This window comes from Pantherophis guttatus, chromosome 2 (assembly GCF_059756535.1).
Source record: "Pantherophis guttatus breed Tessera chromosome 2, ASM5975653v1, whole genome shotgun sequence".
NCBI lineage: Eukaryota > Metazoa > Chordata > Lepidosauria > Squamata > Colubridae > Pantherophis > Pantherophis guttatus.
Window position 1 is genome coordinate 76,118,775 of NC_142064.1, and position 16,934 is coordinate 76,135,708.

At 36.7% G+C, this 16,934-nt stretch overlaps 1 long non-coding RNA gene across 1 annotated transcript; it reads right to left on the reverse strand.

Moving 5' to 3' along the window:
• Positions 1-2,070: 2,070 nt before the first annotated feature.
• Positions 2,071-12,988, reverse strand: LOC148115154 (uncharacterized). Its single transcript, XR_015732270.1, has 2 exons — positions 12,862-12,988; positions 2,071-2,564 (listed from the first exon to the last, which is right to left on the reverse strand). It is a non-coding gene; the product is annotated as an uncharacterized LOC148115154 (long non-coding RNA).
• Between the last annotated feature and the right edge of the window lie 3,946 nt (positions 12,989-16,934).

Sequence of the window (16,934 nt, forward strand, 5' to 3'; positions counted from 1 at the left end):
AATTTCCATTGCCTCTTCATATTTTGGGAAGTGTGAGCTTGCAGCTGTCTAATCTCAGAAACTAAACACGTTTAGTCTTTGTTAGTCCTTGGGTAAGGGGCAATTCCAGGACCTATGCTTAGACTCGATAATAATAAATAAATAAATAAACAGAAGGCAGTACCACTTCTAAATAAACCACTTCTGCAGTACCATTAATAAAACAACATGAATGTAATCACCAATAATCAAATTTAGCTTAAGGGCACATTTAACTTACAGCACGTGCACACCTTTATTTATTTGTTTACCACACATGTATATACAGTCATAGATTTCTTATTTATTATTTATTTATTTATTTATTTATTTATTTATTTATTGGTTCAATTTATATGCCGCTCTTCTCCGGAGACTCAGGGTGGCTTACAATGGGTTAAGCAATAGCCTTCATACTTTTGTATATACCTGCTTAGTAGGGCTTTCGGGCAGTTACATTCACATAAAGGTTTCCAAGAAGGTTGGAATTAATGTTTTGCCTTATGGTTAGGGACTTATGTGAACAATACATGCTGGTCCCACTGCTTAGCTTCTGCAATTCAGATTACGTTTATTCTTGTAGAGGAAAACAAATGTACTAAGATAAAGAGAAAGGAGGGAAAGAACTGTCACCGTGTTTTAATGTATACTCCTGTACTAGTATTGATTCGTCATCTAGCTCTGGAGACCCCAGATTGCCCCACTGAAGAGGGGGAACAGACACAGACAAAAAGGTTGGAAGAATTTTTTTTAATTACAGGTAATCCTTGACTTGCAACCATTCATTTAGTGACCATTCAAAGTTACAATGCCGCTTTTAAAAAAAGTGAATTATGATTGTTTTTCAAAGTTATGACCATTGTAGCATGGTCGTAACTGTGATCATGTTCATATGATCAAAAATTGAGATGCTTGGCAACTGGCATATATTTATGACAATTGCAGTTCCCCAATGAACAGGTTTTGCACTCTTCTGACAAGCAAAGTCAATAGGGAAGCCATATTCACTTATATTACTAAATTAACAACATCAGTGATTCACTTAACAACTGTGGTGAGAAAGGTCATAACATGGGGCAAAATTCACTTAACAACTGTCTTGCTTAGCTACAGAAATTTTGGGCTCAATTGTAGTTGTAAGTCAAAGATTACCTGACTACTCGTTCTGTTAATTCAGTATCTAAAGTCCCAAAGGTGATTTTTCAAGAGGCAATAGGACTTTTTGGTTTTTCTTTGAATATGTTTCATTTCTCATCCAAGAAGCTTCTTCACCTGTGGATGGATGGTTACCCACCATCCAGTCAGAGCTGAAGAAGCTTCTTGGATGAGAAGTGAAATATCTTCAGAAAGTCCTGTTGCCTCTTGAAAAAGCACCTTTGGGACAACCATGACCTGGATGACTGAGAATCTCCATAGACATCAGTGTATAGAGCTACTTGCTTGAGGTTCAACTCAGGGCAGCATGCATGCACAACCAACAGCCACAAACAGCAACCAAAAAATAACATACATTAAAATATATAGCACCTAGAGGCAATTCAAACAACCCAAACAATTTTCCTCATATCTAGAACGTATTTGCAAATAAGAAAACCAATTCATTTTTAAACCTTGTTCTTCCAGTTCAAGGAAGATAGTAAGACAGAAGGTTTTTATAACACTGTGACTAACTTAGGCAAAATTTTAACAGGCTCTGATGACTATGTAATTAAAAAATTGTATGGTTATTTATTAGAGGTAAAATTGGAAGAACAATTGGGGGAAAAATTTTGGTCATGGAATTGATCTAGAGAAATGGCAAAAACTGTGGTTGCAAAATTATAAAATGACACTGTCAACAGCATGTAAGGAAAATTTGTATAAGATGTTTTACAGGTGGCATCTACCCCCGACGAGAATAGCCAGAATGTTCAAGAATAAATCTGAAAAGTGCTGGAAATGTCATCAGATACTGGGCTCATATTACCATATGTGGTGGACATGCGTAGAAGCAAAAAGATATTGGACTAAAATCCACACATGGTTGGAAAAAATGATAAAGAAACACATAGACTTTAAACCAGAGATATTTTTATTAGGGATTTTGCCAGAAACATACAATAAAGAACTGAGATATTTGATTGTGAATATATTAACAGCGGCTAGTATAGTATTTGCTAAAAATTGGAAAAACGAGGAAATATGAAAAAGTTTTTTTATGGGATGAAAATGCTATTGTTAAATAAAGGAAAAATGAGAATAATAATATGAAGAGATGTAACAGATTGATAAATATGAGAAACTAGATAACTTGTAAATTATGAATATGGGATTAAGCACAAAAGATTTGTAACCGATCGACATACTTTTTGCAATTGTAATGAATGATGGTTGTTTTATGTTTTGTTTAAAATAAAATAAAAAATCAGTAAAAAAACAACAACAACCCAAACAATTAGAATGGGCTCATAAAACTTCCCGATCCTTGTGTCCTGGTGAAGGCTCAGGTTTTCAGAGTCTTTCAAAAAGCAGGCAGCATTGCGTAGAACTCAAGAAAATTCTGTTTCCTGTTTGAAATGAAGAACAAATAATGCTATAGTGGGAGGTCAGAGCATTTTGTTCCACACTTTAAAGCAAAGTTGCCATTCCTAGCTCAAGAAATTGCATAAGCATGTATACAAATAGGCACAGTTGCACATAGAAATAAATGCATTATTTCTAAATTGCAAAGCAGTACCAATAGCTGGTAGAAGGTATTGCAACAGAGAATATATTTAAGTGAAAAGGACCCAATATTACTGTATGGTTTGACTCAATTTTCCTTATCCTAATCTGGAAATACGAAGTAAACCTGTGTTGTTTTGAGAGATTAGAAACAAGGATCAAAAACATGAAAATATTACAAAAAACTAAAAAAACAAAAACCTCTGCTTTAATCATTGGCGATTTCCCCCCCATGATTTTGTAATCAGCGAAAAGAACCAGAAGAAGAAGGAGGAGGAGGAGGAGGAGGAGGAGGAGGAGGAGGAGGAGGAGGAGGAGGAGAAGAGGAAGAAGAAGAAGAAGAAGGAGAAGGAGAAGGAGAAGGAGAAGGAGAAGGAGAAGAAGAAGAAGAAGAAGAAGAAGAAGAAGAAGAAGAAGAAGAAGAAGAAGAAGAAGAAGAGGAGGAGGAGGAGGAGGAGGAGGAGGAGGAGGAGGAGGAGGAGGAGGAGGAGGACAGGAAGAAATGTCACATGCATTACTCATCTCTGTTGGGATGTGCATTAGTGGAGAGAAAAGAGAAATTAAAATGTAATTCTCTTAAGTTAATTTATTTCCTTTAGTAAATGTCTCCTCCAGCTGTCCGTAAGAGTTTATGAAATAGCTGCATTGAAATTATTATCATGCAAGAAAACCGCACAGCTTTTAAAAAGAGGTAGCAATTTTTCAATATTGAAACTGAAATGTATACGTAAGTAAAAAAAAAGTAATGCCAGAGCCTGAAACAATATTTCCATAATGAAAATCTGTAACTCAGATTCCTGGAATTCACAACAATGTGGAGAAAACTTAGCAACAACAGGTAATGTCCTGCCAGACTTGATGGGTGGTAAATCTTTGGTTGAGTTATGATCTAATATAAGAGTCCAGAGGACAGAATACTGAATACAAATCGGTGGGAATGGAGTAACCATCACAGTTACGATCAAGAGCAACGTGGCGTTCTTCAGAGCAGACACAAAGATCAATAGGCTACCCTACTGTCATAATTTATGATATGGTAGAGGGTCCAAACAATACTTTTATCCCAGCAACTCCTAAAAATGCTTTTATGACTTCAGTCCTGGACATAGTGATTGTGGCTAAACTGGAGCCAAGCTGCTGCCTTAGTATTAGAGAAGTCACATTGTGACTTACATTCTTATTTAAGTCTTCTTAATTTTAACTGTTTTTAGATTTATCTTTTTACAATTTTGTGAGCCACCCAGAATTGATGGGCAGCATATACCGTATTCTCCAGTGGTGGGTTTCAATTTTTTTTACTACCGGTTCTGTGGGCGTGGCTTGGTGGGCGTGGCATGGCATGGCTTGGTGAGTGTGGCTTGGTGAGCGTGGCAGGGGAAGGATATTGTAAAATCTCCATTCCCACCCCACTCCAGGGGAATGATACTGTAAAATCTCCATTCTGTCCCCAATCCAGGGGAAGGTGACTGCAAAATCCCCATTTCCTCCCGATCAGCTGGAACTTGGGAGGCAGAGTATAGATAAGGGCAGGGCCAGTCAGAATTTTTACGACTGAACTACTCAAAATTTCTGCTACCGGTTCTCCAGAACTGGTCAGAACGTGCTGAAACCCACCTCTGGTATTCTCCTTCTTCTTTTTTTTTACTGCTTTGGGTGTTGAGGGAGATATTTAGTTCTGGTTCTTGCTCTTCTGGTGGATGGATGGATGGATGGATGGATGGATGGATGGATGGATGGATAAATAATCTTTCAAATTATATAATTCCCAATATTTTTTAAAATCATAAATGTGTGATTTATACAGGCTTCAGTTGTGAGATTATGAAGATCGTGTCTATAATCTTGTTCTATTTTTTTAATTGTAAGGTGAAAAATGGAGTCTCTACCCAATCCAAAACCTATGGACACCATCAAATATTTTGCAATTAACTTTCAGTCAACAGGAAGAGTACATATTTCCCTACCCTTTCCTACTGAAAGCTAATAGATTCAAAACAAATCATTTCAGCTGCCATTATCATTTTGTGATCATGGAATTAATCGAAGGAAACAATATCAAGACAGCATAGCCAAACTGTTTTAGGAAAGGGAATTCAATACTTAATGGCTACTCTAAGTATATTTGCCTTACAGTATGTTCATAGAAAGGGATGCAATGAGTAACAAACTATTTTCTGAATACCAGTTTCCAATGGAAACTCCTAATGATTTACAGTATATATGCATGTACATACACAAATGTTCAGACTTCCATATATCTGTTCTGATCCTCCATTAGATTTCCCCCTCCCTTATTTCTATGTAGCCATGTTCTAAGTAAATAACATAAAACAGAGGTTTGAAGAAAGGAATAAGAATGAAATTATTCTTTTTTATCTACAACAGGAGTGTGAAACTTGCTGCCTGAGGGCCGGATGCATCATGAGCTGGCCATGCCCCCGGTTTAGCAAAGGGGGAAAAAGTCGCGATACGTCACATGATGACAACGTGACGCCACGAGTTTGAAACCCCTGATCTACAACAATTTAAGCTACCCTTCAAGAAGAGGTACCAAAGTCAGACCTATCTTATATTTAATTGATTATTTATTTATTTATTATTGCTAGATTAAGTATAGGTTTCATTAATTTCAGTATAAGGATTTAATTATTTAATATAGTGATGGACACCTTTCAATAGCTAATGATAGTAGTTAATCTTTGGGGAAGTAGAGGTACAAAAGATTTTCTTGGTTTAATTATCTTATGAATCTTCGAAGGTTTGTTGTAATTTGAAGGCGAATTCCACTAAAAGATACACTGCAGTTTGCTTTCTTCAATCTTTGCAGGCTGATCACCCCCGCCTTTGTACCCAATATTTTCTTAACTCTGCCTGACATATGAAATCCACATATTTAATTTCCCTCTAGTTTGACATTTTTAAAGCAGGCATCTCTGACGTATATGCCTTTATATATTTCTAGATGATGAAGATCAAATATTTCTTTTATCTCACTCAATATGATTTATGTGAGTCAGACAAAAGCCAAGCATTTTAAATAAAATTAAATTCCACATAAGGTCTAAAGGATATTAGTGCCAAAACAACTACTGGTGAGCACAATTTTACTAAGATATAGCCTCTGGGCATATTCTATAAACTGTAGTTCTGCTTGTCGCTGATAGCATTCCTCTTTCTTACATTCCAGAAACTTCCAAATCTTTCTCTTCCTCACCACGTGACCCCAGAACCCAGCATTGTCCATATCAGAGTCCTCTAGAAGGACCAACAAAGTATATTTTCCTCCATATCACTCATTATACTTGATAATCTCTGTTTTCTTTTCAACTAATGCCAATGTTGGCAGACTCACAGCTCTGGGCCCAGAAACTATCTGTTTAATCAAAGCAGGAGATTGCCAAGGTGACTGAAGCATAAACTGTTAGGACCACCTGTAAGGGCAGGAATGTTTTTCATTTACCAGATGAATTTCTGACAAGACCACCTGCAAAGCAAGAGCCAATTGGTACCAGATGTTAGAGGTTACTTCTGATCAGACTAGGGCAATACTAATCTTTTATAACTTCACACCATTGTTAAACAGTTATCAAATGAACATGCTTTTTGCTTGCTATATTGTCATATCTTATGTGGCATCCAATTGTATCAAATAAATAAAGGCCTCACAACTCAGGATGAAGTGTCATTGGCATAGCAATTTGTAGTTTTCATTTAGTAACAAAACCCTTTTCTATTTGTTGCTTGGGCTGAGATCATCCACCATCTTAAATTATTTCTTTATTCATCAAAGTTGAGTGGATAAGCAACAATTGACTGGATGTGTACAACAGGCTAAACCCAAACTAAACAAACCACCTTAGAGCTTAGAACAATATAAAAAACCTCTCTTATCCTGTGGGAACAATGTGAGACTGAATTCTTGAAATTGAGAACTAAAAAAGAATTCTTATAGTTGACACTAATGGTGAGACAAAAGTTTCAGAGAAATTTGGATAAATATTTGAGGAGGAAACAACTTCCAGGGAAGTAATGGCAGACTGAAGACAGCTCTGCAGAGTGAAGCTCACAGGCACAGCAGAAAGAGGAGCTGGTAAATGGATTGGCTCTTCCTCTCTGGAGCAAAGATGGGACCAGGATTGCCTACAAGTGCTCCATACAGAGGTTCTCCACAAGAAGATCATAAGACACCAGTCTCTGGTGCTTTTAGAACTCTAGAAGTCAGGGGATAATTATCCCACCTAGTCTGCAGTTCGGAGCTTTCAAGTGGACACTGGATTTGCATACTTTCTTTCTTAATCACCTTAGGAAATTGCTTGTTAATAGTTTTTTGATGTTAAGAACCTTCAGAAGGATATGGTTCATTACATCAGGTGAGTTTCTTTCTATCCTTGAAGGAAAGCTTCAAAAGAAAATTGTTTCATTTTGAGTAAACAGCAAAATGATAACTAGAATGTTGTTTCTGAAAAGTTATAAATATATTAAGGGACCAGATGGTCTTGAATGCATATTTCCTGTGGGTTGTTTATAATTTTACAAATACCGGTGTGTGTGTGTGTGTGTGTGTGTGTGTGTGTGTGTGTGTGTGTAGATTTTAAAATTAACTCTAAGAAATCATCCTATGAAAAAGTGTTATTGATTAGAAAAAATACATGATATAAGGCAAATTTGAAGCTTAACTAAGTGGAAACCTGAGAGAACTAAAGATGACAATTCAAGAACAAATTATCTATTAATACAATGGAGGACAAGTATTTGACTGTGGAAGAATTCAAGGCTATGTGCAAACAATGCACTCAGATATTATACTTAATATTACCTGTTATTATAAAAACAGATTTAAAAGACACTACAGAAGAGAAACAGATTTTACTGGACAAAATAGAAACTGATTTGCATGAGGATCTGAAAATGGATTTAAAATTACTAGACTACAAGAATGATATGGAAAAAGATACCATACTTACGAATGAAATCAGCTGTTGCAGATAAATTAAAGGGGACATATAAATAATAAATCAGAACAGTGACTTGGATAATTTTCTTATATTGGATTTATAAAAGAAACATTTTAAACAAATGAAGAGTAAGAGTAAGAGACAGAGAGAAAATGATAAGAAATCAATTTGTGGGTCATTATTTGAAGGAATCAAACGTCAATTGTTTTAAAAGTAAACAAAAGGAATATAAAATGGATTTACTTGATCAAAGTTAAAAATATGTTTTTGTTTTTGGTAGCATTTAATAACCTTTTTTAAAACCAGGACAAAATGTCAAAGCTTTAAAGATTTGTTTATTAATAAATATAAGGTATGTGAAGAGATTTCTTTTGCTGTATTTTTAGAGAGTGATGTTACTATCTTAAAAGTAAAGAAAAGCAATATAAAACTGTTTTATTTGGTTAAGGCTAAATTATATACCGTAATGATATATTTAATATGAGTGATGAGATTTTATAATTTGTTGATAAAAGATAAGATATCAGAAGAAGGTATCTTTTATTGACCTAACAGGAGGTGATAAGTTACTGTTTTATTTATATATTTGTTGGTTAAATTTGTTTGCTGCCCATCTTGTTGTGCTTGTTTGAAAGGAGAGGGGAGTCATTTATTTATATATCTTTTTATTTTTTATTATTTTTGCACTTTTTTACTTTTTATATTTTTCTTAGTTTGTATTAGTTTTTAATCCTTGCATTTGTAAACTTTAACATAAATTATTGTAAAAAAATTTGAAAAGGGCACATACAAATGTAGCAAGACTTCCTCCATTATTATTTTTTTATGGAGATATTTGTTCTTATTGCCATTTTTAAAATTTAGTTAATTAAAAAGTTATTGACATTGGTTTTACAGCCTTACTACCACTGCAAATTTGTCAAGAACACTGGCAATGAGTTTACAGTATTTTGCTGCATTGTGTATATTTCCCTTGAAAATAATAGCCAATACAGTCTCTTTCTCAAAAACAATCTAACAAGAAATAATGCTAGCCACCAGCTTTTGGAATAGGCTTATTACTGCATCTAATAAAGTCCCGCTTTTCTCTATTTTGTGTTTCATTTTTGCCAGTAGATCTATGATTATAACTTGAAAACTGCATATCAATTATGATTTGGAACCATAGATGAAGATGAAGGAGAAACAGGGGTGCTATTCAGCAGGTTCTAACAGGTTCTAGAGAACCGGTAGCGGAAATTTTGAGTAGTTCAGAGAACCTGCAAATACCACCTCTGGCAGGCCCCCGAGTGGGGTGAGAAGGGAGATTTTGCAATATCCTTCCCCCAGGAGTGGGAAGGGAATGGGGATTTTGCAGTATCCTTCCCCTGGAGTGGGATGGGAATGGAGATTTTGCAGTATCCTTCCCCTGCCATGCCCACCAAGCCATGCCCCCCAAGCCACACCACGCCCACCAAGCCACGCCCACAGAACCGGTAGTAAAAAAATTGAATTCCACCGTTGGGGAAAAACTGTCCATATTATTGAACACATTGTCATCATTCATCCGTCAAGTATTCAGTGAAGAAGATAATTGAATTTATGCTCATGAATTGTGTATAAAAAACAAAAATGGAAACTAAGCCTAGGGGTAAGGAGTGCACACATAGCTGTGAGATGGAACTTCATTTGGAGAGGAACCCAAGTTTTCTGATCATTAACTGCATAAATTTGATGCTGACAAGAAATAAATTTATTTCAGGTATTTCAAATTTATTTCCGGGAATATTAATATAATATCTAGCTATATTTTGTCTTAGCTCATTGAAAGCCTTAATATAAGGTATTAGGTAAGAGCAGTGAACTGGAAAGTTGCTAATTCAAATTTCATTTGGTCACAAACTCACTGGGTGGTCCCATCTTAAGATGAAAAATAATTTCTCCACAGATTTCTTTGGAAGCAAATATGGGGAGTTTGCTTCCAGAAGAATCAAAAGCTGGATGAATGTGAGCACAACTAAATCATTTATCTTCTCAAGTTATTTACAACTCATTTTGAGTATTATGTTTCTCATGCGACTCACTATGCTTCTATTCTCTTCCTAACTCATCCAGAATGAAGGTAGAAAAAAGAAATCAGAACAGATGCCGTATTTCTTTAACAATAATAACATCGATAATTACTATACATCGTTCAATCTTTTTTTAAAAAAAAATACTTGCGATCGGTTAATTTACAGATCCCTCCATCCAATGATTCTTCTGCTGAATGATATTGAGATGATAACTGATTTTTTTCTTTCGCTTGTATCTCTCCTCAAATGTTCTGAAAGATGGTAGCTGACCCAAGGCCACCCGCTGAAATTTATGGTTGAGTAGGAATTAAATGCATGATAGAAGAAACACATGTTTCTTATTTTATTATGTAGGAATGGTATTTTAAGATTACCATAGCAACCAAGGTAAATATTGTGAATGATTTCTCTAGTAATTTGGTAATTTCTGGAGATTTTGGATTTTTGAGCAACATTTTCTCAACTTCCTTCTTGTGGTAGTATTAGCAAAAAAAAAAAAAAAAAAAAATCCTAAGAAGAAATTAAAATGTACCAGCATGACTTCTTGTTTTGAATTCCAGGTTTACCCAGAAAGGAATTTGCAGGCTTGAATTCAAGGTTGAGAAGGTAGTTGGTTTAGTTTATGAATCAAGATGGGAAGAGGAAATAGAAAATCCATTCCTATGATAAATTACATTTTTTATATTATTTCTGGATACAGAAAAGCAGTATAGCAAGGGAAATTATCTCTCTGTTTGTTACTGTCATTGTTAGCCCAGTGAGATTCTGAGAACTTGGACTAGGAAATTATTTTTTTATTATTATTTAGATTAGATATTAAATGTTGCATATTATAAACTAATTTTCAAGACATTGAGGATTCTGACATCTGCAAAAAGAATGAATTAATAACAAGCTGGAATATCCCAATATTTGAATTGGGATTTGTAGTGGGATTTATAGTGAAGGTCCCTAAAGAAAAAAACCCAAAATATTTTACAAAAGTATGAAGGCTATTGCTTAACGCATTGTAAGCCGCCCTGAGTCTCCGGAGAAGGGCGGCATATAAATCAAACCAATACATAATAAATAAATAAATAAATATAGTAATTTTATTAAAAATTACAATTAAAAAGTTACAAATACAAAAAAAAATAATCAAAGAATAAATAAAAAATAGAAAGTACAGAAAATAAAAAATAGGAAAAAATAGAAAAGAAAGAAAAAAGTGGTAAGAAAACACAAAAGAAATATATAAAGAAATGATTTTCCCCTTCATCATAATAAGTATACACAATTATAGTAACTTATCACTGTTTTTTAAAATACAACAAATGATTTTTCTTCCTATATTCTATAAACAAATCCTTAAATCCTCTTCATTCAGTTCTGATGAGCCATTAACAGACCACAAGAGATAACAACATATGTATTTTAACCTTGATCAAATACACCAACTTAATATTCCTTCCTCTCACTTTTAACAATCTTCATTTTTAATCCCTTCAAATAATGTCCCAAAACTTGATTTCTTTTCATTTTTTGTGTGTCTCTTCTCACAAAATCCTTCAAATCTCTTAACAGTCTCTTTTGTAAATCCAATATGGGAAAGATATCCAAGTCAAGTCTGTTGTTATTTTTATATCCCTTTTAATTATTAAGACTTCAGACAGGTTTCGTGCTCCTTCTAGCATGGGAGAGGGTGATGCTTCTTTGATGGAAAATGTTATAACCCCACATCTGAAAGAAGCAGTGGTAGATCCTCTCTTAAAGAAACCATCTGTTGATCAGGCTGATTTTTACAACTTTTCCCTTCCTTCAATAAAGGTTTGGAGGAAAGGTTTGGGGAAGGTAGCGGAGAATCAGCTATAGACGATGTTAAGAAAATGGATTACCTAGTTGCACATCAGATTCATCTGAGACACAGTCAGTGGTGGGTTCACATATTCTTACCACCAGTTCACCCTGCGCGAGCAGGCTCGCTTCACACGCATGCGCCTTCCGCACATGCACCCGACCTTCCATGCATACACTTTGCTTGCGCGCGTGCCTTCCAAGCATGTGCCCAGCCTTGAAAACATGGCTAAGTAGGATGGCATTATGCCGGGGCAGGTGAACAGGCCCACCCGCAGTCGCCGCTACTGGTTTGCCCGAACTGGTACGAACCAGCATGAACTGCCTGAATACCACCTCTGGACACAGTACAGAAACAGTACTAGTCATTCTGATAAATGATCTCTGTCAGAACTTTGACTAAGGAAATGTAGTCCTGTTAAATTTCTTGGCAGCATTCTGTACTATTGATCAAGGTATCCTTCTGATCCACCTAAAAGAGTTTGGCATTCTTATGATGGCTCCACTCCTGCCTGATTAGGTGGTTCTAAGCAGGAGTCTTGGGGCAAGAGCATTGCAGCCCTTGGTTGCTGCCATGTAGATAGTCACAGGGCTCTCCCTACACTATTTAGTGTCTACTTTAGACAAAGTGTCATCAATATGTCAATAACATTCCTTGTTTATTGCCACACCAGGCAGAACTAGAAATGCCGTAGAAATTCTGAATGGAAGCTATGTGATTGTTATGGGGCTGGGGAGAATTAAAATCAGATTAAATCCTACCAAAATGGAGTTCCTGTTTGTAACCTTTCAGGCCATCCAGTAACATCCCTCCAGTAATTAGTGAGTTTATGCTAAAAGAGGTGTTCAGTTGGTTTTAGGGGTCCTTTTGGCACCTTCTGGTGGAAGCTGACATGATGACAAAAGGGGAATTTGTCCAGTTTTGTCTCATATATCCATTACAGCCTAGCAAGAAAATGCTACTTGGCTAGATTACTGCAAAGGACTCTATGTAGGGCTGTCCACAAAGACAGTTCAGAAACTGCAGCTGATACAGAAGCTAATGGACAGAGTAATAGAAGCAACACCTATTTTGAGGTTGTTTAACTGCACTTCAAAGCCTTTAAAGCAAAGGGGGAATTTGTATGTTCAGGCACTGGAGAAATGAGGATTTGGATGGCGTGGACATACATGACATTACAGAATCAGTACCGGAATTGTGTGAGTGTATTATTATTATTATTATTATTATTATTATTATTATTATTATTATTATTATTATTATTTTAATTTGTATACTTATATTATGATGTACTTACCTCCAGTTCAAACAATCCAAAGTGATATGACCCATTCCAATGCATCAGAAATCTTCAATTACATCTTGCTAAATGGATCAATATTTGTCCTGCACCAAAACCTTCAGCGGGAGAAGGGTAGGCAAAGCTGTGGCAAAAAGATGTAAATAATACAGGACAAGGCAAGAGGATTAAAATACCTTTAAAAGTCTATACACTTATCACTTTGACTAATCAGTGCTTCATTTTGATTCACTACCTTTCCTGAAATCAGGATTGACACACCTGAGATCATGAACTGCCTATTCTTCCTCCCAGCTGGTTCTGGTCAGTTGAGTCTGAATTGACATTTCCAAGGGATACTGTTTTGAATTTTGAATATTATTTATTTATTTATTTATTTATTAGTTCAATTTATATGCCGCCCTTCTCCGGAGACTCAGGGCGGCTTACAATGCATTAAGCAATAGCCTTCATACTTTTGTATATACCTTAGTAGGGCTTTTGGCCCCCCCTAAGTGGTGTTCTTTTTTATACAAAGTCAACTTATTGCCCCCACAAACCGGGTCCTCATTTTACCTACCTCGAAAGGATGGAAGGCTGAGTCAACCTTGAGCCTGCTGAGAATTGAACTCGCAGTAATTGCAGGCAGCTGGCAGCTAAGTGCTACTTCAACAGCAGCAGTTTAGTCTGCTGCGCCACCAGGCTCATGGAATAGTGATTCAGCTTCACCTACCTTTGATCCCTGCGGTTACTTATCTACCTATTTATCTGCCTAATACCCATCCTGAGCCAGTAGTTAGAATGCAGTATTGAAGGCTGACTTTGCTCACTGCCAGGAGTTTGATCCTAACCGGCTCAAGGTTGACTCAGCCTTCCATCCTTCTGATATCGGTAAAATGAGAACCCAGATTATAGGGGGCAACATGTTGACTCTGTAAACCGCTTAGAGAATGCTGTAAAGCACTATGGAGCAGTATACAAGTCTAAGGACTATTGCTATTGGGAATACAAGAGGTGGCTTGTCCTAAGGGCCATCAAATACAGGTGGTCCTTCACTTACAACAGTTCATTTACTGACCGTCTGAAATTACAATGGCACTGAAAAAGTGATTTATGACCATTTTTCACAGTTAAGACTGTTGCAGCATCCCCGTGGTCATTTGATCAAAATTCAGATGCTTGGCAATTGACTCATATTTTTGATAATTGTAGTGTCCTGGGTGGAGGGGGGTCACTTGACCATCTTTTGTGACCTTCTGACAAGTGAAGTCAATGGGACTTTACCACATTCATTTAACAACCATATTACTAATTTAACAACTGCAGTAATTCACTTAACAACTGTGGCAAGAAAGGTTGTAAATTGCGGCAAAATTCACTTAACAGTGAACTTGATTTAAGCTTTACTTAGCCTCGGAAATTCTGGGCTCAATTGTGGTTGTACATCAAGTACTAACTGTACAAAATAACCTGTAGCTGGAGCCAATGAAGAAAGGTCCCAAAGAAATCCTTGCTTAAATGTTATCTTCTTTCTAAGGGAAATAACGACCAGCTAACAAGGACAACTGCAGGACTCACCTCTGTAAAAAGACCATCCCAAGAGCATCACTACAACTTGTCATTAATTTGCCTCATTTCAAAATGTCCACAATCATTATACTGATGGGAATAGATCCACGACCTTGAGTTCTCCTAACATTAGCTACAAACATTTCTTCCATCAAGAAGATCAGGCTATATTTTACCCGTTACTGGTTGAAATATATGCCATTCAATTCCATTAAATTAAACAAATATTGGTTGTGTCAGCCATGGAAAGTTTTAATGGTACACTTAACTAATAGTGAAGCAGAATCAAAATATCAATCACATTTAAAACCCCACATTCCTATAAAATATATTCATAATGACTGAGGAGAGGACATTGAATGGGTCGGTGCCACTCTTCACCTCATTTTACCTTGCTCTCCAAATGCATTTGTGTTTCTCTGAAGGAAATATATGGGGTTTGGAACGTGTAATTAGAAGGCTTGCCACCATTCCTCCCTATCGGCTTCAAAATTAATTCCAGAAATTGAGACTCGAAATGTAATTTTGTCAAGAAAAAGAGAGAGGGAGGAAAGGGAGGGGTAAAGGTTTTTTTAAATGGAATTTTATGAAGGAACACTTGGTTTTTATTAACAGCAGCACTTAATGGAAATTAGGTATTGGGTAATTATCTTTGTGGATAAAGGTATCCGAGGAAAGTTAAGAGAGCTATGCATAGTGAGAACCTCTATTCCTATTAAGGAATTGTCTGGCACAGAATTATTGGGAGAAATTATCTGTGCATGTTTGATAATTGATTCTTAGTAAGTTATGTGAGGGAGGGAGGGAAGGGAAGGGAAGGGAAGGGAAGGAGGAAGGAAGGAAGGAAGGACGGAAGGAAGGAAGGAAGGAAGGAAGGAAGGAAGGAAGGAAGGAAGGAAGGAAGGAAGGAGACTGGACGTCCAATTTGTGTTAATTTATTATTAAAATGTATTTTATTTACTATATGCCACCCCTCTCACTTATAAGTCGACTTTAATGCAAATCTATATGTGGAGTAGTGGTTAAGATGCTGGAATAGAACTAGGAAAATAGAACTAACTACTTACAGGCTTGTTGCTGTGGGCATAAAATGAAGAAAGCCAGAGGTGGGATTTAGCCTATTTGGACCAGTTTGGGCGAACCGGTAGCTCCGACGATCAGCTGAGAGCAAACCGGTTAACTCTGATGATCAGGTGGCCCACTCGCCTGCCCCTGTATTTCCTTTGTTTGAAGCCCAGCTGATTGGTGCAGCAGAGTGGATTGCCATGCCTCAGCTGTTTTACTCACCGGAGCTGCAGCAGAAGGTCAGTTTTAGAGCTGTTTTCAAATGCAGCCCGCGTGCCGCATTTGAATCCCACCACTGAAGAAAGGTTGTAATTCAAGTCAACTTGAGCTCCTGGGAAAGATATTATAAACTCTAACCAATAAGAAAAAATAAATAATAGCTGTTGTCACTGGAGTCTCCATGGGCCTTTGGTGTCGTACACTAGCTATTTCGATGTTCTTTGAGGCCTTTATCTGTTAATACATTTGCTGATTAGATTTGTATTGTTGTTGTGACATTGGTGCAACTCTGACAATATACAGATCGTTAAAAATATAAAAAAAACCCATAAAAGGAAAATCATTAAGGAGAATTCCAGAATTGTTTGGAAATGAATAAAGATGGGTTACCGTATTTTTCGGAGTATAAGACTCACGGGGCTATAAGACGCACCTATCTTTTTTGGTGAGGAAAACAAGAAAAAGAAATCTGCCTCTGCCTCCCAGCAATTTTGCCTTGTTGCAGCAAACAGCAAACAGCCTGCTTTACTTTCGTTTTTGTTTTCAGCATAGCTTGATTAACACAAGGGGAAAAAAAACTGCTCCAGCAATTTACCTCCTTGCAGCAAGCAGCAGAGGCCCACGCAAAACAGCTGAGAGTCGGGAGGCCGATCCAATCAATTTGTGCTAATTAGGTTGTGCTGAAGCTGAAATGGGCTATTTCTTCTTGCTGCTTGCTGCAAGGAGGTAACTGCTGGGAGGCAGAGGCCAAAGGGTGGGGGCCAGTAGGTGGGCAGGGCTACATTCGGTGTATAAGACACACCTAAATTTTCACCCCCTAAAAGGGAGGGGGGGAAGGTGCATTTTATAATCCAAAAAATACGGTATGTAAAACTGCCTACTCAGTGGCAGGGAGCTTCTTCTCTTTCACCAAATCCTTTCTCTGAAAGAATGTGATAGTTAAAGCAAAACAGGTAGAAGGTAAACTGCAGGAACTACCTAATTTTGGGTGGACCATCCAGATGTGAGATTTTTGCATTGTATGCATTGTATACATGGGTCTTAGGCTGATTCTGCTGTATGCTTGAGCTCATAAAATTTTATTTGACATAAATTAGTTGTCTTATCTGTTAAAGTCGGATAGGAATTCTTACTTAACATTTTCTTAAATAGTGTGAACTATAGCAGTGATGGCTAACCTTTTTGCTGTTGCATGCCAAAAGCGGGGGGAATGGGGGGTCATGCTTGCATGTGCGTGT